The 24,268-nt window shown below is 48.4% G+C and overlaps 1 long non-coding RNA gene across 1 annotated transcript in view; it reads left to right on the forward strand.

The window, feature by feature from the left end:
• The first annotated feature begins 11,476 nt into the window (after positions 1 to 11,476).
• The window catches only part of LOC137541810 (uncharacterized), a 39,593-nt gene continuing 26,801 nt past the window's right edge, over positions 11,477 to 24,268 (forward strand). The window contains exons 1-2 of the long non-coding RNA XR_011025278.1: positions 11,477 to 11,597; positions 16,395 to 16,427. This is a non-coding gene — a long non-coding RNA (uncharacterized lncRNA). The remainder of the gene's footprint in view (positions 11,598 to 16,394; positions 16,428 to 24,268) is intronic.

The raw sequence follows: 24,268 nt of genomic DNA on the forward strand, positions 1-24,268 counted from the left end.
GGGCAGCAACACTACCTACATTGGGGACAGCAGCTATGCTGCCTATCCTGGGGGCAACTATACTAGCTATATTGGGGCAACTATACTACCTTCACTGGGGGCAACTAGCTACCTATACTGGGGGCAACTTCTAGCTACCTATACTGGGGGCAGTGGCGGCACCGGGGGGGGGGTGCTTTGGGTGCTGAAGCACCCCTTAAAATTCTCCAAGCACCCCCCCCGCGTGAACTGACTTTCGGCATCTAATAGATGCCGTATCAGTTCACCGCAGCGGCAGAGCAGGGCTATAGTAAAATGTCCGAAGCCCTGCTCTGGAGACTTTGGGAGTTGCTGGCTGCAGAGGATCGTGGGAGCTGCGCACTGAACGGAGGCCGGAACAGGAGCTCTGCTGCAGGTGAGTAAATGTTTTTTTTTTTTTTTTTATTTATATTAGCAGCCAGGGGTAGCGTTTATGTTCTGGCCAGGTCTGCTACACGATTGAAGTGTTTTCTGGACAGGTCTGCCACACAATTGCATGTATTTTCTGGTCAAATCTGCTACATGATTGCATGTATTTTCTGGGCAAATCTGCCGACATGATTGCATGTATTTTCTGGGCAAATCTGCCGACATGATTGAACGTATTCTCTGGGCAAATCTGCAGACATGATTGCATGTATTTTCTGGACAAATCTGCAGACATGATTGAACGTATTCTCTGGGCAAATCTGCTGACACGATTGAACGTATTCTCTGGGCAAATCTGCCAACATGATTGAACGTATTCTCTGGGCAAATCTGCACACATTACGTGTATTTTCTTGAGAAAACCTGCACAATTATGTGAATTTTCTGGGGAAAGGGTCACCAAAACTTGGGTCCACTGTCTTTGCGTTGCACTTTTAAAGGGAACCCGAGGTGAGAATAATATTGAGGCTGCCATATTTATCTCCTTTTAAGCAATACCAGTTGCCTGGCTGCCGTGCTGGTCCTCTGCCTCTAATTCTTTCAACCACAGACCCTGAACAAGCATGCTTGTTTCTGGTGTGATTCAGTTCACTACTGCAGCCAAATAGATCAGCAGGGCAACTAGTATTGTTTAAAAGGAAATAAATATGGCAGCCTCCATATCACTCTCACCCGGGTTCACGTCGAATTACAGTTAGCTCCGCCCTCATCCGGTCATGGCCACGCCCATTTTTTGCCGCGGCGCGCTTGGCACCACCCATTTTTTTCATACTTTTTCTGGGGGGGGGTGTCTTATAATACCCAGCACCGGGTGTCAAATGCCCTAGGTACGCCACTGGGCGTCAGTATGGACGTAAGGTGTTAGGGTGATGAAGGACCTGTTGTTGGTGCAGTTTTGGAGGTGTCTGATACAAGCCAGCTGTTACCATATCGGCTGGTGGACTCTGACGCCTTCCGAAAATTTGTGGCGATTGGGACATCGCAGTGGAAGATACCAGGCCACAATTATTTCTCAAAAAAGGCCATACCCAAACTGTACCGTGATGTTGAAAGGCAAGTGGTGTCACCTCTGGCACACAGCGTTGGGTCAAGGGTGCATCTGACCATGGATGCCTGGTCTGAAAAGCATGGTCAGGGCAGGTACATTACTTATACGGCACATTGGGTCAACCTGGTGACCACTGAAAAGCAGGGAGTACGTGGCTGTGCAGCGGACCTAGTTGTGACACCTCCACGGCTTGTAGGCAGGCCTGCTGCCACCTCCTCTCCTACTACTCCTCCTGCTTTATCCTCTTCGCTGTCATCCTCCTCCTCCTCGGCTGAGTGCTACTCCACTGCTGCGTTCTCTCAAACTGCACACCCCCAGCTCCCCAGGGCCTATGCTGCATGTCGGGTATGATGTTGTCACGCCATCTTAGACATGTCTTGCCTCAAAGCCGAGAGTTGCACTGGAGCAGCTCTCCTGGCTGCTCTGAACAAACAGGTGGATCAGTGGCTAACCCCGCGCCAACTGGAGATCGGCAACGTGGTGTGTGACAACGGCAGCAATCTCTTGTCGGCTTTGAGTTTGGGAAAGTTGACACCTGTAACCAGCATGGCACATGTGCTCAATCTTATAATCCAAAGATTTGTTTCTTAAGTACCCAGGCTTACAGGAGGTCCTGAAGCAGTCCAGGAAGGTGTGTGGGCATTTCAGGCGTTCCTACACAACCATGGCACGCTTGGCCAATATTCAGCGGAGAAACCACTTGCCGGTGAGGTGCTTGATTTGCAATAGCCCTACTTGCTGGAATTTAATGCTCCTCATGTTTGACCACCCGCTACAACAGGAGAAAGCCATCAATGACTATCTGTACACCTACAGTGAAAGGTCATGCTCTAGGGAGCTGGGGTTTTCCTGGCCGAAGTACTGGACACTCATGTGTAATGCCTGCAGGCTCATGCATCCGTTTAAGGAGGTGACAAACTTGGTGAGACGCAGTGAAGGCGCCATCAGCGACTTGATCCCAAATGCTTTCTTCCTAGAGTGGTAGAGCGTAGAGAGGTGGATCAAGCTGTAGAGGCACGTGAACAGGAGGAGGAGGAAGAGTTGTTAGAAACATCACCTGCGGCATCATCAACACCTGCAGCATCACAGAGGAGGAGGGAGGAGGAGTCGTCTGGGGAAGAGGAGTCAGATGAGGAAGGTGGTTTTTTGAGGAGGAGGTGGAAGAACAACCGCAGCAGGCATCGCAGGGGGCTTGTGCTGCTCACCTTTCCCGTGGTATTGTTCGTGGCTGGGGGAGGAGGAGAACTTACCTGACATCACTGAGGAAGAGCAAGACGAGATGGATAGTACGTCGGCAGTACTTTCATGCTGTCCAGCCTGTTGAGGGTAGTGATGGGCGAACACCTAGATGTTCGGGTTCGCGAACGTTCGCCGAACATCGCCGCGATGTTCGGGTGTTCGCGCCGAACTCCGAACATAATGGAAGTCAATGGGGACCCGAAATTTCGTGCTTTGTAAAGCTTCCTTACATGCTACATACCCCAAATTTGCAGGGTATGTGCACCTTGGGAGTGGGTACAAGAGGAAAAAAATATTTGAAAAAGAGCTTATAGTTTTTGAGAAAATTGATTGTAAAGTTTCAAAGGAAAAACTGTCTTTTAAATGTGGAAAATGTCATGTTTCTTTGCACAGGTAACATGCTTTTTGTCGCCATGCAGTCATAAATGTAATACAGAGAAGAGGTTCCAGGAAAAGGGACCGATAACACCGGTAACACTAACCCAGCACCAGCAGCAGCACACGTGATGGAACAGAAGGAGGAGGCGCAGGAGGAGAAGGCCACGCTTTTTGAGACACAACAACCCAGGCCTTGCATGAGGACAAATAGCGTGCGGATATAGCAATGCAGTCATAAATGTAATACAGATGAGAGGTTCAATAAACAGGGACTTTCTTTGGATATAGAAGATAGCGCTCCACACAATGCGTATACGTGAATACACTCACCAGATCCTATTGACCACTGTGAGACTGGTCAAAGATCGCACTCAACGATGCCCTTCTTGATCACAGCAAGCCTCCCCGATTGGTCGATCTGCTCCACCTCTCCTTCTTCCTTGATACCACCGTTATTTCATAAGCAAGTGTACCTCATAAAATGAGAGAACCTCACATAGTACAGCTCCGTTTGTAAAAATAGCGTTTAATACTTTTAAAATACTCACAAACGTAGGGTTATAAACTGCGCACAGAGTTTAAGAACGGGCTCTCCCCCGTGCCTCCCGGTCAGGTCCGTTGGAAACCGCTCCAATTCCGCCGCCAGTCCGTTGTTCAAAACAGCCCTCACTTCCGCACTGTGTGCTCGTAGTGTCCTGACAGTCCGAGGTAGCTCCACCCGACGCGTTTCGTCACAACGTGTGACTCATCAGGGGCGTGGCTTGCTACTCGGACGTCAGGTTAAATGTACGCTAAAGGCCCTCCCTCCAGCTTTTGTATCCAATAAACAGGGACTGGAAACGCTAACCCAGCAGCAGCACACGTGATGGAACAGGAGGAGGCGCAGGAGGAGAAGGCCACGCTTTGTGAGACACAACATCCCAGGCCTTGCATGAGGACAAAAAGCGTGCGGATATAGCAATGCTTTTTGCCGCCATGCAGTCATAAATGTAATACAGATGAGAGGTTCAATAAACAGGGACTGGAAACGCTAACCCAGCAGCAGCACACGTGATGGAACAGGAGGAGGCGCAGGAGGAGAAGGCCACGCTTTTTGAGACACAACAACCCAGGCCTTGCATGAGGACAAATAGCGTGCGGATATAGCAATGCTTTTTGCCGCCATGCAGTCATAAATGTAATACAGATGAGCGGTTCAATAAACAGGGACTGGAAACGCTAACCCAGCAGCAGCACACGTGATGGAACAGGAGGAGGCGCAGGAGGAGAAGGCCACGCTTTGTGAGACACAACATCCCAGGCCTTGCATGAGGACAAAAAGCATGCGGATATAGCAATGCTTTTTGCCGCCATGCAGTCATAAATGTAATACAGATGAGAGGTTCAATAAACAGGGACTGGAAACGCTAACCCAGCAGCAGCACACGTGATGGAACAGGAGGAGGCGCAGGAGGAGAAGGCCACGCTTTTTGAGACACAACAACCCAGGCCTTGCATGAGGACAAATAGCGTGCGGATATAGCAATGCTTTTTGCCGCCATGCAGTCATAAATGTAATACAGATGAGAGGTTCCGTAACAAGGGACCAGCAACGCTAAACCATCACAGATGTTCATTGGTCATGTTACTTGGTTGGGGTCCTGGAGTGTTGCGTAGTCGTTTCCAATTAAGGATTGATTCATTTTATTTGAGTCAGACGGTCTGCATTTTCTGTGGAGAGGCGGATACGCCAATCTGTGACGATGCCTCCGGCAGCACAGAAACAGCGTTCCGACATAACGCTGGCTGCCGGGCAAGCCAGCACCTCTATTGCGTACATTGCCAGTTCGTGCCACGTGTCTAGCTTCGATACCCAATAGTTGAAGGGTGCAGATGGATTGTTCAACACAGCTACGCCATCTGACATGTAGTCCTTGACCATCTTCTCCAGGCGATCGGTGTTGGAGGTGGATCTGCACGCTTGCTGTTCTGTGGGCTGCTGCTGCATGGGTGTCATAAAATTTTCCCACTCCAAGGACACTGCCGATACCATTCCCTTTTGGGCACTAGCTGCGGCTTGTGTTGTTTGCTGCCCTCCTGGTCGTCCTGGGTTTGCGGAAGTCAGTCTGTTGGCGTACAACTGGCTAGAGGAGGGGGAGGATGTCAATCTCCTCTCTAAAGTCTCCACAAGGGCCTGCTGATATTCTTCTATTTTGACCTGTCTGACTCTTTCTTCAAGCAGTTTTGGATAATTGTGTTTGTACCGTGGATCCAGAAGGGTATAAACCCAGTAATTGGTGTTGTCCATAATGCGCACAATGCGTGGGTCGCATTCAATGCAGTCTAGCATGAATTGAGCCATGTGTGCCAGAGTCCTGCCAGAATCCTCATCATCCTCTTGTGAGCGTTGTGATAGTTGTTGTGATGCATCATAGTCGTCACCTTCTTCCTGGTCTGCTTCTGCTGACCATTCGCGCTGAATTGTGGAAGTCCAACGTGCACCGCTCTGGCCCTCGTCAGTGGTGGCAGGAAATTCCTGCTCCAACTCCAGCTGTTCCTCCTCCTCTTTTTCGTCATAGCTGCTGGGGCCAGCGTTTCCTGAGGCGGATGGCCTGATGTTGGTACCATCACGCTGATCGTTTTCTCCTTCAGATTCCCCCAGTTGCATCATGACAGCTGTTTCCTTGATTTTCAACATTGACCTCTTCAGTAAACACAGCAGTGGTATGGTAATGCTGACTGAAGAGTTGTCACTGCTCACAAGCAACGTGGACTGCTCAAAATTTTGGAGGACTTGGCAGAGGTCCAACATGTTGGCCCAATCGGATCCACAGAAGCTTGGCAGCTGTCCGGATGCGCCTCGGTACTGCGCCGTCATGTACTGGACCACTGCACTCTTCTGCTCACAAAAGCGGGCTAGCATGTGCAGCGTAGAATTCCAGTGCGTAGGGACATCACACAGCAAGCGATGGTGGGGGAGATTGAAGCGCTCCTGCATCTTGGCGAGTGCCCCCGAAGCAGTACTGGAATTTCTACAATGTTTGGCCACTCGTCGCACCTTCAACAGAAGATCGGCCACGCCTGGGTATGTCCTCAGGAACCGCTGAACTACTAGGTTCATCACGTGCGCCAGGCAAGGGATGTGTGTCAGCTTAGCCAACCTTAAAGCGTGAATGAGATTACTCCCATTATCACACACAACCATGCCCGGTTTCAGGTCCAGCGGTGCCAGCCACAAATCCGTCTGTTCCTTTATTCCCCTCCAAATTTCCTCCCCTGTGTGCTGCTTATCCCCAAGGCAGATCAGCTTCAGCAACGCTTGCTGACGCATGCCAACAGCTGTGCTGCACTGCTTCCACGATCCTACTGCTGCTGGTGCTGGGTTAGCGTTTCCGGATGAGGTACAGCTTTGAGATGCGTTGGAGGAGAAGGAGTCAGAGAGGTAGGTGCTGCTGTTGTTATCCAGTGGGAGGGACAGCGGTGCAGCTGTTTGCGGCGTGGGCAACACCCGCGCCGTAGCAGGTGAGGAATCGCTGCCAGGCTCCACAAGGTTCACCCAGTGCGCGGTAAGGGAGATGTATCGACCCTGGCCGAACGCACTCGTCCAGGTGTCAGTGGTGAGGTGAACCTTGCAGGCAACGGCATTCTTCAAGCTTCGGGTTATTTTGCTGACCACGTGCTCATGCAACTCAGGCACTGCAGAGCGCGCAAAGTGGTAGCGGCTGGGAACCACGTAACGTGGGATGGCCACTGACATCATGCCCTTGAAGCTGTTTGTCTCCACCACTCGATATGGCAGCATTTCGCAGGCCAGAAGCTTGGCTATGCTGGCTGTTACTGCCACGGCCCGGGGGTCATTTGCTGGCAATTTCCTCTTGCGATCAAACATCTCTGAGACAGACAACTGAATCGTAGGGCTGCACACTGAAGGGCTGTTGGTTGTTGTGTTTGATGAACACTGGGATACCTCAAGAGCACTACTCCGGAAAGGGACAGTGTCAGCGTCTGATGTTTGTGAATGTTGTGAACCACGCAATGGCTGGGCTTCTGCTGCTGCTGAGGCGGGTCTGGTGGTGAGTCTGGTGACCCCAAGGGAGGCAGTGTTGCTGGTACCCTGTCCTGCCGCGTTTGCCCACAGAGTGGGATGTTTGGATAGCATGTGGCGGCTCATGCTGGTGGTGGAGAGGTTGTTAATACTTTTCCCCCTGCTCAGGCGGGTCTTGCACACCTTGCAAATCACCATAGTACCATCCTCAGTGCAGTCTTCAAAGAAAGCCCAGACTTTGGAGCACCTGCCTTGCTGGCGATTTCTGTTTGCGCCTCTTTTGCCTCTCACTTGAACTTCCACGCTTGTGGTGCCTGAAATTGCGCGCCGCCTACCTTGTGGCACAAGGCGAACTCGTGCAGCAGTGGGTTCTTCAACAGACTCATCTGTGCTGCTGCTACGACGGCGATGTTCTCGTTCACAAACAAAATCTGGGTCTATGTCCACATTGTCCATACCCTCCTCTTCCATCTCCTGAAACTCGTCATATGTCATTGTGGGGGGCCGCCGCCGTGGAGTAGAGCTCCCCAGAACAACCTCTGCGCAGCTCACTCCAACGTCGTCTTCCAGATCTTGTCGGCCGACCTCCTGCAATTGCAACCCCTCCTGCCCAACTTGCTCTGGGATTTGGGTTTCCGAGTCCTCCTCGGACTCGCCTTGTATTTCAGTGCGCGGTGCATTTCCCACAGTTAATGGTTGTGAATCCGGGCGCAACATTTCTGGCTGTTCCTCCATTGACCTTTGAAAGGTGGAAGTTTGTTGGGCTGGGAATAGCTCCTGCGAATACCCCATTGTGTCCTGAGGTAATTCATCGGACTGGTTATCTGGCAGTTGTGTGCGTGGTGTCGTTGCCGGTTGTGTCAGCTTTGTGCCCACTGGCTCCTTGTAACTGGCTGAGGACTCGGACCTCGTGCGTGATGTGCTGGTGCTGCTTAACCCACTGCTGGACGCTTGAGAGGTCATCCAAGTAATTATCTGGTCCTGTTCTTTTGGATTTGTGAGGGTTGTTGTCCTGGACAACATGGGCGGTATTGAGTGGGTTTTCTTGGGTGCTCCCCTGTGGCCTGTACGTGAACCGTCAGGGGAAACACCTCTTCCCTTGCCCCTCCCTCTTTCAACGGATTTCTTCCTCATTTCACTTATCCTTAAAGTACACGCTGACTGGCAGCAGTACAGTGGCAGTACAGAAATGCTATACAGTGGTGGGTGAGCGGTGTACCACTATTCCCAGCAGCGACACAGAGCACAATGCTATACAGTGGTGGGTGAGCGGTGTACCACTATTCCCAGCAGCGACACAGAGCACAATGCTATACAGTGGCGGGTGAGCGGTGTACTACTGTTCCCAGCAGACACAGAGTGGCAGTAAACACAATGCTATATAGTGTGGCTGAGCAAGGTACACAGAGTGGCAGTAAACAGAATGCTATATAGTGTGGCAGAGCGAGCGGTGTTCTACTGTTCCCAGCAGACACAGAGTGGCAGTAAACACAATGCTATATAGTGTGGCTGAGCGAGCGGTGTACTACTGTTCCCAGCAGACACAGAGTGGCAGTAAACACAATGCTATATAGTGTGGCTGAGCGAGCGGTGTACTACTATTCCCAGCAGACACAGAGTGGCAGTAAACACAATGCTATATAGTGTGGCTGAGCGAGGTACACAGAGTGGCAGTAAACACAATGCTATATAGTGTGGCTGAGCGAGCGGTGTACTACTATTCCCAGCAGACACAGAGTGGCAGTAAACAGAATGCTATATAGTGTGGCTGAGCGAGCGGTGTAGTACTGTTCCCAGCAGACACAGAGTGGCAGTAAACACAATGCTATATAGTGTGGCTGAGCGAGGTACACAGAGTGGCAGTAAACACAATGCTATATAGTGTGGCTGAGCGAGGTACACAGAGTGGCAGTAAACACAATGCTATATAGTGTGGCTGAGCGAGCGGTGTACTACTATTCCCAGCAGACACAGAGTGGCAGTAAACACAATGCTATATAGTGTGGCTGAGCGAGGTACACAGAGTGGCAGTAAACACAATGCTATATAGTGTGGCTGAGCGAGCGGTGTACTACTATTCCCAGCAGACACAAAGTGGCAGTAAACACAATGCTATATAGTGTGGCTGAGCGAGGTACACAGAGTGGCAGTAAACAGAATGCTATATAGTGTGGCTGAGCGAGCGGTGTACTACTATTCCCAGCAGACACAGAGTGGCAGTAAACAGAATGCTATATAGTGTGGCTGAGCGAGGTACACAGAGTGGCAGTAAACAGAATGCTATATAGTGTGGCTGAGCGAGCGGTGTACTACTATTCCCAGCAGACACAGAGTGGCAATAAACAGAATGCTATATAGTGTGGCTGAGCGAGGTACACAGAGTGGCAGTAAACAGAATGCTATATAGTGTGGCTGAGCGAGCGGTGTACTACTATTCCCAGCAGACACAGAGTGGCAGTAAACAGAATGCTATATAGTGTGGCTGAGCGAGGTACACAGAGTGGCAGTAAACAGAATGCTATATAGTGTGGCTGAGCGAGCGGTGTACTACTATTCCCAGCAGACACAGAGTGGCAGTAAACACAATGCTATATAGTGTGGCTGAGCGAGGTACACAGAGTGGCAGTAAACAGAATGCTATATAGTGTGGCTGAGCGAGCGGTGTACTACTATTCCCAGCAGACACAGAGTGGCAGTAAACAGAATGCTATATAGTGTGGGTGAGCGAGGTACACAGAGTGGCAGTAAACAGAATGCTGTATAGTGTGGATGAGCGAGCGGTGTACTACTATTCCCAGCAGGCACAGAGTGGCAGTAAACAGAATGCTATATAGTGTGGCTGAGCGAGGTACACAGAGTGGCAGTAAACACAATGCTATATAGTGTGGCTGAGCGAGCGGTGTACTACTATTCCCAGCAGCGACACAATGACTGGGGGACCCTGGCTAGCATGGCTGGAGCGCGAACTACCCTGCCTGCCTACCCAAAGCTAAACCCACAGACAAATGGCGGAGATATGACGTGGTTTGGGTATTTATTTACCCGAACCACGTGACAGTTCGGCCAATCAGAGCGCGTTCGGGTCCGAACCACTTGACCCGTTCGGCCAATCAAAGCGCTAGCCGAACTTTCGGGGAACGTTCGGCCATGCGCTCTTAGTTCGGCCATGTGGCCATCAGGTGTTCGGCTGAACTCGAACATCACCCGAACAGGGTGATGTTCTGCAGAACCCGAACAGTGGCGAACACTGTTCGCCCAACACTAGTTGAGGGACCCCCGTATAAGTAAAACTCAAGGGGAATGACCTGTACTGGGTGGCAATGCTACTAGACCCTCGGTATAAGCACAAAGTGGCAGAGATGTTACCAAATACCCACAAGGCTGAAAGGATACAGCACTTTCAACACAATTTGGCAAGTATGCTTTACAATGCATTTTAAGGGTGATGTCACAGCACAACGGAATAATGGTGCCATTGCCAGTAATCTTGCTCCTCCTCCTCCCATGTCCACGTAGATAAGGACAGGACACTCTAGCGATCTCATGGTGATGTCAGACATGTGGTCCTTCTTTAGTCCAATGACTCGCCTTAGCCCTTCCAGATCCACCCTCCACCAACGCCTCGCCTGGCAGGTAGCCGACTACCTGGCCTTAAGTGCGGATGTAGACTCTCTGACCAGCGATGAACCCCTGGACTAGTGGGTGCGCATGCTTGACCTGTGGCTTGAGCTGTCAAAATTTTCCATCCAAATTCTGGCTTGCCCTTCCTCAAGCGTCCTGTCAGAAAGGACCTTCAGCGCAGCTGGAGGCATTGTCACTGAGAAGAGAAGTCGCCTAGGTCACAAAAGTGTTCAGTACCTCACCTTTATCAAAATTAATGAGGCATGGATCCTGGAGGGCTACTGCCTGCCCAAAGACTTAGTCAGTCCCCACACACAGCATCTCTGCCTGCATGCCGTGTGACTGCCTGCCAGGGCCGGGACGAGGCAGAGGCCGGACAGGCTGCAGCCTCTGAGCGCTTCCCCTAGAGGGTGCATTACTCTACACTCTCCCCGCCGCCCCATTACCTTGCCCTATACACTCCTGCTCTGCGAGATTCCCTGCCACCAGACTAGTCCCCTCAGTGTCCTCATCATATAAGGCAAAGAGCTCTCTGGAGTCCTGTCTGCTTGGAGCTGTAACAGACGCTCTGTCATGAAAGAGATGACACGCTCGGCTGTGGCAGTGTTGCTAGGCAGCAGCAGGAAGCCGACTTCTGCTGTATCTGAACTTGCTGTCGGCTTCCTGCAGAGTTACCTGGTGATATTAACGCGCGCTAGAGATGTAGCTGGACTGGACGGAGGAGAGACCCCCCTCCCTCAGGCATCCTTCCATCCCTCCCTCAGGCATTAGTGAACGCCTGCCAGGCCTAGATGTCAGTCAGGACAGAGGCCAGCTGGTGTAACGCCTGGCATGAAGCAGGTATGGTGGGGGAAGGGAGCTTTGAAAGACGCAGACAGTTGAGTGAGCATAACATGAGAGAGAGAGTGTGTGTGTGTGTGTGTGTGTGTGTGTGTGTGTGTGTGTGTTTATCTGTGTGTCAGTGTGTGTATATATTTGTGTATCAGTGTGTGTGTGTATCTGTGTGTACATGTACATATGTACAGTGTGTGTGTGTGGTGGGGGGGCACACTTTGGAATCTCAGCCTCTGGTGCTGGGGAGACTTGTCCCGGCCCTGCTGCCTGCCCCAAGACTAAGCTGCTAGCAGCGGCCGCTATAATAATTTTTCTGGTGCGTGTACATGCCTGCCTAATTTTTCTGGCTGCGCTGCAGCTGCAACAACAAAACAAGAGGCATGTCCATGTGTCACTTCCCCTTCGTAATCGTTACCTTTCCATGGTGAAGGGGCTTGTGTATCACAATGAAGCAATGACCGGCTATATGAGTGTGTTGGGGGGGCACACGCAAGATAATAAGGTCGTTGCTTCATTGTGGACAGACCAAATTCAATCAGCTGGACACTCAGTCACTGTTGTTCTGTCATTGAGCTACCTCAGCCTGACCATATGGGCCGGAAAGCCGCCATCACCTGCACTCTCGCCAACATGCGCACCAGCACGGCCATCTGTTTGCGGTGCGTTACACAGTGAGTTTGGTCTTTCAGTGTGAAGCAGTACACTAATTACACTACTTGATTGATGTGTACACACGCAAGATGTTTTGAAACACTTTAGGCCTCCAATTTAGGAATGCAATGTGATTTTTGCCCTTTAGGGATTATAACCCTGCTGTGCGTCAAATCTGTAATTTTTCCTGGGACTTTTGGCATGTATCCCACTCCGCCACGCTCCCCCCCCTCCAGGTGTTAGACCCCTTGAAACATCTTTTCCATCACTTTTGTGGCCAGAATTAGTGTTTTGTAGTTTTGAAAGTTCACTTGCCCATTGAAGTCTATTGCGGTTTGCGTTGATTCGCCGGTTTGAAAACTTTTTCCGCACGTTCACTTCGCGAACAAAAAAATGCGGGTTTGCGACAACTCTAGTGCCACACTGTGGATCCCTGCTGGAATCTGTCAGAAATTGATGTGCAGTGTGCGGTAGGAATCGATTCATTATGAACCGATTATTTTCAGAAAGGAATTGTTTTGGAACACTGCATTATGTGCAGAACGTCTCTTTATTTTCAGTTCAGTTCTTCTTTATATAAATAGAGAACGTCCAGATCTGGTAATGGGAACCGATAGTGAATATTACACAGTGTGAAAAAAGGATCGTAACAGCAGCAGCGTTGTAACTCTCTGGACCCCTGAACCCCAGACGGCACAGTACATGGGCTATAGCAGGTTACATCCGTATAATCTCTGAAGAGTGATTTTTTTTTTCCTCTGCAGCGTTACGCTCCTTAAGCTGAGATAATTTGGTTATTGCAGGTTCAGATTATTATTATTTATCACCATCTTTTGTGGTGCTGTACTGAGCACAATACAAACAATAGTAATAAGTACCATATTTTCCTGACTATGAGACGCACACAGGTTTAGAGGATAAAGCCCCAGGGGGAAAAATATACTAAATCTGGGATGTCCCCAGAGACCTTACCTCACCCCTCCCACCTCCTCCCTCCTGGGGAGTGCAGACAGGAGGTGGGCAGAGTCATAGACTGGCTGATGCCTCATCCCTGACTACCTTCTGTGGGTGATGCTGGGATAGGGGGAGGAGCTCAGACTGCTTATAGACTGCTGTTCTATCCAGCTAAGCTGCATATGACATGCACACAGAACTCAGCACAGTCAGCCAGCCCTAATGATAGAAAAAAAATAATGCAAAAATGGCTCATACGCATCACTAATGCATTGCAAACAGCCTGGCAGAGCTTATGGGGTGAGGAGGCTGTGATCAGCCACCAAGGATGACCGAGACACCTGGGATCTCTTGCTATCTGTTTTTTTTTTCTTTTTAGCACACAGAAATGAGTAAACACTGCATATTATATTGCATTCACCAGATAAATGCATGAATAAGATGGGAACCTGCATTAGAGCTGTAACATTGCTCAGTTCCAAGCATTTTATAAACAACCTTAAAGTTTTACAGCACATAGGACACATGCAATTAACAAACTCGCCAGCGATGAGCAAGTTCCTAAATTCGGCCTCGGGAATGTCACCTTATGGAATTGCTTTTACCGCTCCCCCCGCCCCCCCATGCAGGCTGGTATAGCCAGGATGGCTGAGTCAACCTGCGGGGGGCTCTGCCATACGATCCACACCAGCCCACATAGTCCATGATATGGGGGGGGGGCTCTGTAAGAGCACAGAACAGAAAACCTGGGGGGCTTATGTGGAATCTGGGAGCCCACTTTAGTAAGGGGACCCCCAGATGTTTGTTCTGTCCCTTCAATGTAAATGGGTATAGAGAGGGTCAAATTACCCTATACCTATTTTAATGTATAATAGTAAAAAAAAAGCACAAATAAAACTTAAGGGAAAACATTTTTCTTTATTCTTCTGCTTTTCATCTGTCACTACTTACTTTTTTTGACTTCTTTCTTCTCCTTTAATTCATCTGTCACTTCTTCCTCCTCCTTTAAATCTTGATTGAAGGGTCCTCCCCACCACTCGTCGCTGTCTGCGGGACCCGCCGGGACCTTTGCCACTGCCGCCGTCTAATTCTTAATGGGAGCCCCATCAGAAGCATCTTTGAATGTCTCGCTGGGGCTCCCCATTCGTCCACTAGGTGGCCTAAGGAGAATATGTAACGATTGTGGAATTCTCTCCGTGGTCAGCGCACAGGACGCGCGCTGACACTGCGGAAATCCTCCACAAGCGTATAATTTGAGAGAACCCAGCAAAAGGTGCAACGCACCTGTAGAGGGAAATTCCTGTCGGCAGATGGAGCTGTGGAGTGCAGAGGAACAGATCCTCTGCCCTGCCACAGACGCCAGACAGGAATTGCACTAAGGGAAGAACGCAGGGCAAGATAGCTCTTAAAGAGAGAGAGTAAAGCGACAGAGTGTATGTGTGTCCACCAATCTAGTCGCCACCCAGCGACAATGAACACACAACCATGAAGATCAGGTGAGAAGGCAATTGCAAGAGATGGCGATTGCTAACAGTGACACAAGGCACAATAAGCACAGAGGAGGAATGTATGTGTGTGTACCAATCTAGTACAGTGAGAACGCAATCGCAAGAGAAGCGATTGCGAATGAGAATGAGCACAGGGACAGAATGTATGTGTGTGCACAAATCTAGTCGCCAACCCGGCCGCGACGGTGCCCACACAACAGCAGATACGAAGTAGGAACGCAATCGCGAGAGAGGCGATTGCCAGAGGTGACACAAGGCTAAAGCAAGACAGGGCACGAGAGTAGCAAAGGCACAGCAAATCATACAATGAGAAGATACGGAAAATGACAAACGCTAACTAAACGCGAACACTGCACTCATTCGCAACAGCGAACGCGTTTACAGCGCGATCTCCGCATGATAAACACAACAGAGACAAGCACGCCTAACTAACCCCCGCCACCCAAACATGAAACAGAGAACGCGAGCGCTTGCTTAACGGTTACCTCACTGAGCCTACAGCAAGCGTTCGTATCAAACAAGACAGACAAATGGAAAACAGGAATAAGAAAGATCCACTGCTCTTTCCGCCAGAGCTAGTGCGATCCAAGCAAGACAGGCAGATGAGATAGCCGGTGGCAACCGCTGCTCCAGCTATACTCCAAGAAAGCAGATCAGAAGGATCCACAGCCGCTACCGCTAGAGGCTGGTGCGATCCAAGTCAGACAGATGAGACAGTAGGGGCTACCAGTAACAACCGCTGCACTGGTTAGCACCCACAGACAGGACGAGTTCCTATCGACCACCGTTGGCGACAGGACAATCACACCAGAGAGGCAACATAAACAAAACAGATAAGCAGGCTAACTGCACTAGAGGAGCTGCCTAGTGCAGTCCCCAGAATTACTAATAAGATACCTATAACAATCCAACAGGGAAGGCTGACACTCCAGGAGTGTATTCAACAAACCGTTATGACCAGCAAAGCCTTCTGGTCAGCAGAAGGCTTATATACTGCCCGCCCTCAACGGAGACAGCTGGGCAATTTGCATGTATGCAAATCCCTCAGCAAAGCAACTCAGAAAGTTGTAAGATGAAGCCAGGTCTCTTTTCCAGAGACCTGCATCTCTCAGACATAAGGAATGGTCAAACAGCTGGCTGCCTGTGCAGCCAGCTGAGCGGATCATTACATAATCATCCTGATTCTCATTGGACCAATGAGATGATTCTCATTGGGCCACCTAGTGGACAAATGGGGAGCTCCAGCGAGACATTCAAAGATGCTTCTGCTGGGGCTCCAATTAAGAAGACCACGACGGCGGCAGCACAGTGTTGCAGCGGACGTCTGGTGCATGTCTGTCTCGCGGGGGAGTGAGGCAGCTGTGCCGTGGTGCTGATGGACAGCTCCATGGCTTAAATGCCTCGCTCCCCATCGCATAGGACACAGTAGCATCACAGTAGCCAAATATCTAGTATATGTCTGAGTTATGCTCTTTTACGCATCGCTCAGATGAAACTGGCAATTTAATTTGCTGGTAAATCCTGAGTGATGTGAGGTCATAACAAGTTTGCACGTATTGAACTTCTTATCACCTCAAATTGTATAGGGCCCATAACCACTTACCTAAATTCTCCTGTTATTTTTTTTTAATTTGTGGCTGTTATTAGGATACATTTACATATACTTTTTTTTTAAATTTATTTTTTGCAGCAGTGGGAATTGGTTCGGTTTCCTTAAATAGAGGTAAGTTTGTTACTGTCTATTATTTTTCTTGCATTTTTACCGCATGTGCAAATTCTAAATGGAGGTTCATTAGAATTCAAGTTTATAAATTCTGAGTTCCAAATTGGGACATTCCTATGTAAATGACTTTGGAAACTTTTTTGTGTAAAAAGGCAGGAGCTTTACAATAAACTCCACTGGCAGCCTGGAAATATATATTTTCAGTGGGTGACTTTGAACCAGCTGGTGAATACATATTTTTCTAAGAGAACCTGTTATAGTCTCATAAGTCAAAATACTCCTATTTGAGTGTGCAATTTATACAATCTGCTTTCTGGTAGCTTTAAACTGTTATTCAGAGTTAAATCCCCTATCTAACTTCCACCATCTGTCCAAGTCTGCTATAAATCTATATAATTGTTCCTATTATTTTAAAGGAAACCAGAGATAAACACTTTGGCACAAAATAAACATATCCCCCAATAGAGTTTACAAAATAAATACTATACCTGGTATTTTCGCCGCTCTGGTGTGCCGTTTTTGTGGTTTTTTTTACTATAACTCCACGCAAAACACAAGTCATCAGAAAAGCATATTATTTAGTGGGCTTTGTGCAAAATGAAATCACCATTTCTAAAAACCTCTTATGAATAACAAATATAGATAAAAAAAAAGTTTTTCAATATACCCTTACATTAGCCGCTCCTCCCATCTCATCACTGCTCTCTGATGCTTTGAATATACAGAACAGGAAAGAAGAGCCAGAAGGGTGCAAGCTTGGGCTTGAAAAGACATCAGAGAAGACAGACTCAGCTATAATGATTCCTGAGCAAAGCTAGGCTGATTGCTCAGTCGAGGATTTTTTCAGGGCTGATAACAAGCAGGATGAGCAGTTAGGCCCGGTTCACATTAGCGGTTGTTTGCCAAACGGACCGGATGACCTGACCGGATCCGGACCGGATCCGGATCGGAACCGTACGGTTCTGATCCGGATCCGATCCGGATCCGGTCAGGTTGCATCAGGTGGTAATCAGGATGCGATCCGGATCCGTTTGGCAAAATATACGTAAAAAAAAAAAAAAATGTTGGGGTCTGGGAGGTCAGCAGAAGGGGGACCTGTGGAATCAGGCCCTCTGCTGTTTAGCACTCACCTCCACCTCCGACATGCTGCCAACATCCTGCCAACACCTCCAGCTCGTGCTGCTCCACTCCAAAATGCTTGCCCATGTGTCCCCAGCCAGTATCGCCGCAAAAATCCGCATAGGAAGTGGGGTAGAAGATCCGGATTTCTCAGCCAGTGTGTTGTGCGGCCTCCGGTTCCCATTTGTTTGTATTGGCCGGATGGTGCAGTCCGGCTCCGCCCCGGATACGGCTGCCGGAGGGGCCGGATGAAAAAATAGCGCATGTTGGAACGGAGGCCGGAGTCCGGATCCGGCCCGGATCCGGTCCGGCTCCGGTTCTGCAGAACGGACCCATGTGAACGGACGCATAGGCTTTAATTGCTATGCCGTGCGTCCGTTCCGTCCGTTCTGCAGGCGGTGCGGCTCCGGCACGGCGATTCCGGAGGGCCACCGCAAGTGTGAACCGGGCCTTAGGCCTCTTTCACAGTGTGACGTTAAAGTCGCACGTTAGAAAATTGTATAACGCAGAGTAACACACAGCAATACAAAGTCGGTGCGACATTCACAGTGCACACATTGCGTTGTGTGTAATGTGTAGCAATATTTAGAAAGTGCTGCATGCTGTGCGTTTAGCAATACATTTGCTGTGTTGTGTGTTGCACATGCTCAGTAAGGGTTTTTAAAAAAAAAAAAAAAATGTAACGCATGCGCCGCTTTCATTCCATCAGTATGCAATGAAAACGGCGCACTGAGAGACACATAACACAGTGCAAAATAACGTCCAATTTCATAACCTACATGCGCTGCGTTAGGGGCACGTTGTGCGACTTTAACGTCGCATCAAACGCAATGTCCCAATGTGAAAGATTGAACAGGATAGGTGTTTTCTCTAATGTTCCCACTGATATATATGGGGAAATACAGGATGGTGCTTCGTCTCTGTTTCACTTCACTTTAAAGCCCTGGTTCCCACGCTTATATATATTTTTTTATTATCAGGTAAAGTGAAGAGATTATGCCACAGATGACACAATATTCATATTTGATGCGGCTATTCCAGAGAATTTTTTTTCTGACTACCTATAAGCTGCAACTTCCCACACTCTCTCACACTTGAACTGTTCCACTCCTCACACTTGAGCTGCTGTGCCCCCCCCCCCCCCACCATCCACTAAATACTCGTGGGCGGGGCTGAGGACTTTGCAGCGACAAAAACCCCAAAACAAAACAGTGCAATACCACACAGAGAGCATTATAAGAACTTCTTGTATATCAACAAATACAATACAGATTAATCTCTATAACAAAATAAACCCTACTTGCCTTTCAGACGTCTTGCTTGGTGAGTCCTTGGGCTCTTTACCAGCCGATTTCTGTAAGCCTTGAGCCTTCCCAGCCTTCAGCAGTTTTTTTGCACCACAGATCTTCTTGACGCACGGAGCAATGAGTAGGCACCACTTCTCACTGGATAGCTTCCTCTCGGGAAATGTGCCAAAAACCCTGCCAAGGAATGCTCCTTTTCTATCCATATTTTGGCTTCAACCTGTGTGTACATCACAGGTGGGGGGGACACATGTCAAGATCTGCCGCTGGGATCTGGCTCTCTCTTCGCACAGGGTCTCTTGAAGCCTGCACTTATCTCTTACAGCTCAGCTTCTTCTTCTCTGCTTTTTGCTGTGCTCGACATTGAGGCCCATATGTAATTTAACCTTTTCTCCTGAGTTTTCTCCTAGGTGATATTTTTACACCTTGTCATGAAATACCTTTTAAACCACCAACAAGCAAGAAAATGCTGAAAATAATTTTATAGCACTTTTTCACCTACTTTTGGGTACGTTTTCAATTGTAAAATTCTGAAAAGTTATTTTAAAGAGAATACGAAAATTATCACCTAGGAGATAACTCAGATGAAGAAGTTCATTGCATATGGGCCTGAATGTCCTTGATAGACTGATAACTCTGGCCCGGACCTTTTCTGTCTGTTCTGCGAGACAGCACTGGGTTTCACAGCACCAATTGTAATAAATCTTTGTTGGTTGCTATAGGCAACAACACTACACCTTTGTTCGGCACCATATCACAGAAAGTGTGATAACTTGACTCTCATCACAGCAACAGCACAGGAGATAGAACTGCTAAAATGTTGTCAAAGGTTAAGGTGTTTATTCAGTAAACAGATATACAGTTGGGTTCAGCAATCTTATCTTACATGTTACCTCAGCAAAGCAATTGGTCTGTCTTAAGCGTTGCGGCTCTTGGTTCATCGCTTGTGAATGGTAACCAGGCTTTATCTTATAATCTATGATACATTGCACGTAGGCCTATATACAGCATGCGGCTACAGGAAGTTAGTAAAGTTGAAGTGAAAGTTGGATGTCAGAAGTGGCTCTCTGGAGCTCGTTTGGCTGTTTTATACTAGCCTCTAAAGAGTTAAATGTGACGTCATCCAGCAGGGATGAATTCATAACCCATCGCCTGCTATTGGCTGATAAGAACGTGATAGCATGACAAGCACAGTCTTTACTGCGCATGCACTGGAAAATTCCATTTTCCAATGACCTGTCCCCTTGTTCTTAGTTTAATGTACTTGTGAGAATATTTTCATAACAATGGCTCATGTTTATGTTGTTTGTCATAAGCTGGTCTGGCCTACACACTGGATATCTCTGCTACAGCCTTGGGAGTCACAGCACAATATTCTACTGAACATCAGAACTGTCTTTCTTTCTTTCTAAGATACATTCTCCTTAAAGAGACACTCTGCAGAGCAAGTCCTTTTTTTTAACCCAGTTATGTAAAGTGACTGAGGCCTCCGAATTCAAGCATATCGTACTTAAATTCTAACAAGAGGTGGGGGATATGGCAACCTATACTGGGGAAACATAAAGCTATCTATACTGGGAGGGACCACCTGCTTAATACAGGATGCACATCTGCTACCTTTACCAGGGTGGGCACAGTACGGGAGGGCACACTTTGGCATCTGTGCCTCCTGGAGCTAGTAAACCTTGTCCTGGCCCTGTTCTGACCAGACGTCACCACTTTGTTCTACCCTGTCCAAATGACATTATCTAAGAAGTCTTCTGGTTTGGTGCCAGTTTTCTTCTTGTTGCACCACCATAGCGTTAAGATAACAAAACACAAATATGTTGAAGATTTGGCCACTGTTGTATCTTTAGATACCAGATGCTGAGTATATTCAGTGGAATTAGCTTGCAATTAGGCTCCACTTTATGTGGGAACAGTTTGGCTTACAGGGAACATTGGCATCGGTGGGATTTAACCAAGAGAAGACAAAACGACTTTAGACTTGTGTGGGTTTTTGCCTCGTACATTACTGTCAGTCCCAGCATGCCTCGGCTACACACTCTTATATCTGCCTATTCACATCTCGGAGACACTTGAAGCTGAGTGACGGGTCAAATGTGCACAAAGCAGCTCAGAGCCGGCTACATTTATAAATGTGTCTTTTGATAAATTTAGGTCATGTTGTAAAAGGGAATCTTTCACTACTGAGTTTTCATCCTCAAAACACGTGACGTCACTTTCCTCTGATTCCGACTTAAAACAAATAGATGTACGCTGTAATAGAGCAAGAATAAATATATATATATATATATATATATATATATATATATATATATATATATATATATATATATATATATATATATATTTATTTACAGTAAACTGTGCTTGTTTAGCTAATTCGGTGTGACAGCGTTTATCTTTTTATCCTCCTGAAGCTGAAGGGTGGCAGCTTTTATTTAACTTCCTTTAAATATAGATTTAGTATTATGCGGTCTCCATTATATTAGGCTTTAGTGATCATGCCGTTTAATGCCGGTATTGATCAATTCACAGCATTGGCTGGTCTGGAGGGCCAGAGGGAGCTGGAGGGAATCTGGATTGCCATTAAAGTGCTCTGAGAGAACCTTCATTATTCCAAATATGATGTGTTCTCCAATATAAAGCGTGCAGCCATTTTACAGAATCACCTAGAGTTCAATTAAATGTTCAGTTTATTAACAGTAATGGTAGCTTACAGCTCCTGAAGAAGCCGGCCTGAATATGACCATCCATCTCTAGAGGTATCATTCCTCCTCCCTAAATGGAAGTATCAGTTTTGGTTACAGGCTGGGAGGTTTAAAGGGACCCTGTAGTGGATCCGAGCTTATAACTCCACGACTATATCGGGAAAGAGAAGTGTTTCACAAAACGTTCTGTTGCTATTTCTTAACCTGTGACAGTTTTCCACTTCCTGTTTCAGTCACCTGAAATCTGTATGAAAGGAGGGTAGCTGGGAACGTAGGTCTGAGCAATACAGTCCCCTCTCTCATCACTCCCCACAGCGATCATGTACCGTATGTACCCCTAATGGACTCACTAAAGACTGTATTGCTTAGACCTATGGGCCCAGCTGCTCTCCTTTGATGCATCACTTGAAGTCTCACTGTGAACACAGGTCTGGATGTCAGTTCAGGAGGTGCCCCGCCAACTACATCTAGTGCTGTCTCTTTTCACTTTTTGCAAGTTCAGCTGAAACTCTGGAAAAAGGCCACAGACAGATAGTCCCTGTGAATCCACAAATGTGAGGACATCAGGTCTTTTCGCTTTTACCGGATTGCCACTGGACTGTTCCTTGATTGTACAATAGAGATGGCCCAAACGGTTCGCTTAGCAGTTGGCTCGCGCGGATATCAGCTACCCGCACCTGCGGCAGGTAGCGAATACATAGCGCATTCGACCCACCTCTTATACCTCGTCATTGGGCTAAACTTTGACCCTCTACATCACAGTCAGCGGACACATGGCAGCCAGTCAGGCTGCACTCACCCACGGACCCCACCCATCCCCTATAAAAACGCTGCAGCATTGGCCATGTTCTCAGCCTGATGCTGCTGTAGTGAGAGCAGGGAGAGACATTTGGAGCTAGGGACAGCGTTAGTTAGGCTGTTGTTAGCTTGTTCCTTGCTGAATTTTGTTGCTGAAAGCACCCCACAAAAGCTTTTTTGGGAGTTAATATTCTTCTGATTCTGATTCTTCTGTGTTTTTTTTTTTTTGCGTGTGTGACACAGACAGGCATAGATATAGCCCTATCGCAGCTGAGCTTAGTTGCTGTACTGTGCCCGTGTATTACCATTGCATATCTTTCCACTGTATTTGTGATTTCACTTGCTAAAGCATAGCTGTCTTTGTGGGTGACACTGCATAGATAGAGCCCCCAGACAGTTGCCAGGCCAGCTGGGATTTGTAGCCCCACCACTGGCAGCACACTGTATTACCATACAATTGCATATCTTTCCACTGTATTTGTGATTTAATTTACTTAAGCATAGCTCTCTTTGTGGCTGACACTGCATATAGATACAGCCCATAGACAGTTGCCAGCCAGGTCAGCTGGGATTTGTAGTCCCACCACTGGCAGCACACTCTATTATACCAGTGCATACCTTCCCATTGTATCTGTGTGACAGCACACTGTATTATACCAGTGCATACCTTTCCTCTGTACCTATGTGACAGCATGCTGTATTATACCAGTGCATACCTTCCCATTATATCTGTGTGACAGCACACTGTATTATACCAGTGCATACCTTTCCTCTTTATCGGTGTACCTCCTCCACTCTGCCTCTCACCCTGAGCAGTTCCTGCTACTCTGCCCACAAGAAGCCAATGTCTGCCAGTCACCCCCCTTGCCCAGCATCTGACAGCTGGCTTGGCGAAACTGTTAGCCCGCCAGCTGTTACCATACAAGCTGGTGGACTCTGCAGCCTTCCGAAAATTTGTGGCGATTGGGACACCACAATGGATGATACCAGGCCGCAATTATTTCTCAAGAAAGGCGATACCCAAACTGTACCATGATGTTGAAAGGCAAGTGGTGTCCTCTCTGGCACAAAGCGTTGGGTTAAGGGTCCATCTGACCACGGACGCCTGGTCTGCAAAGCACAGTCAGGGCAGGTACATTACCTATACGGCACATTGGGTCAACCTGGTGACCAGAGCCGGGACAAGGACCTCCAGCACCCAAGGCTGAGACACCAAAGTGCGCCCCTCCATCCCTCCACCCCAGCCATCACACACTGATTGCTATTAGACTTAAGAGGCACCTGAGGGCCCCCAACACCTTAATCTCTAGTTATCTGTCTTGTACTCACTTCCATGTATCTCCTTTTCTTATTTCTCTCTGCTTCAAACACAATTAGGAATGACAGCTGAATGAATTGTGTGCCCCCTCCTACCCTGCGCCCTGAGGCTGGAGCCTCTCCAGCCTATGCCTCGGCCCGGCCCTGCTGGTGACCGCTGGCAAGCATGGAGTACCTGGCTGTGCAGTGGACTTGGTGGTGACACCTCCACGGCTTGCAGGCAGGCCTCCTGCCACCTCCTCTCCTTCTCCACCTCCTCTCCTTCTCCACCTCCTCCTCCTGCTTTATCCTCTTCGCTGTCATCCTCCTCCTCCTCGGCTGAGTGCTGCTCTACTGTTGCGTTCTCCTTTCAAACTGCACACCCCCAGCTCCCCAGGGCCTATTCTGCATGCCAGGTACCACAGTGTCATGCCATCTTAAACATGTCTTGCCTCAAAGCTGAGAGTCACACCGGAACAGCACTCCTGGCCACTCTGAACAAACAGGTGGATCAGTGGCTGACCCCGCATCAACTGAAGATTGGCAACGTGGTGTGTGACAACGGCAGCAATCTAATTTCGGCTTTGAGTTTGGGCAGGTTGACATGTGC

The sequence above is a fragment of the Hyperolius riggenbachi genome, chromosome 12, assembly GCF_040937935.1.
Source record: "Hyperolius riggenbachi isolate aHypRig1 chromosome 12, aHypRig1.pri, whole genome shotgun sequence".
In the NCBI taxonomy this organism is placed as follows: Eukaryota; Metazoa; Chordata; class Amphibia; order Anura; family Hyperoliidae; genus Hyperolius; species Hyperolius riggenbachi.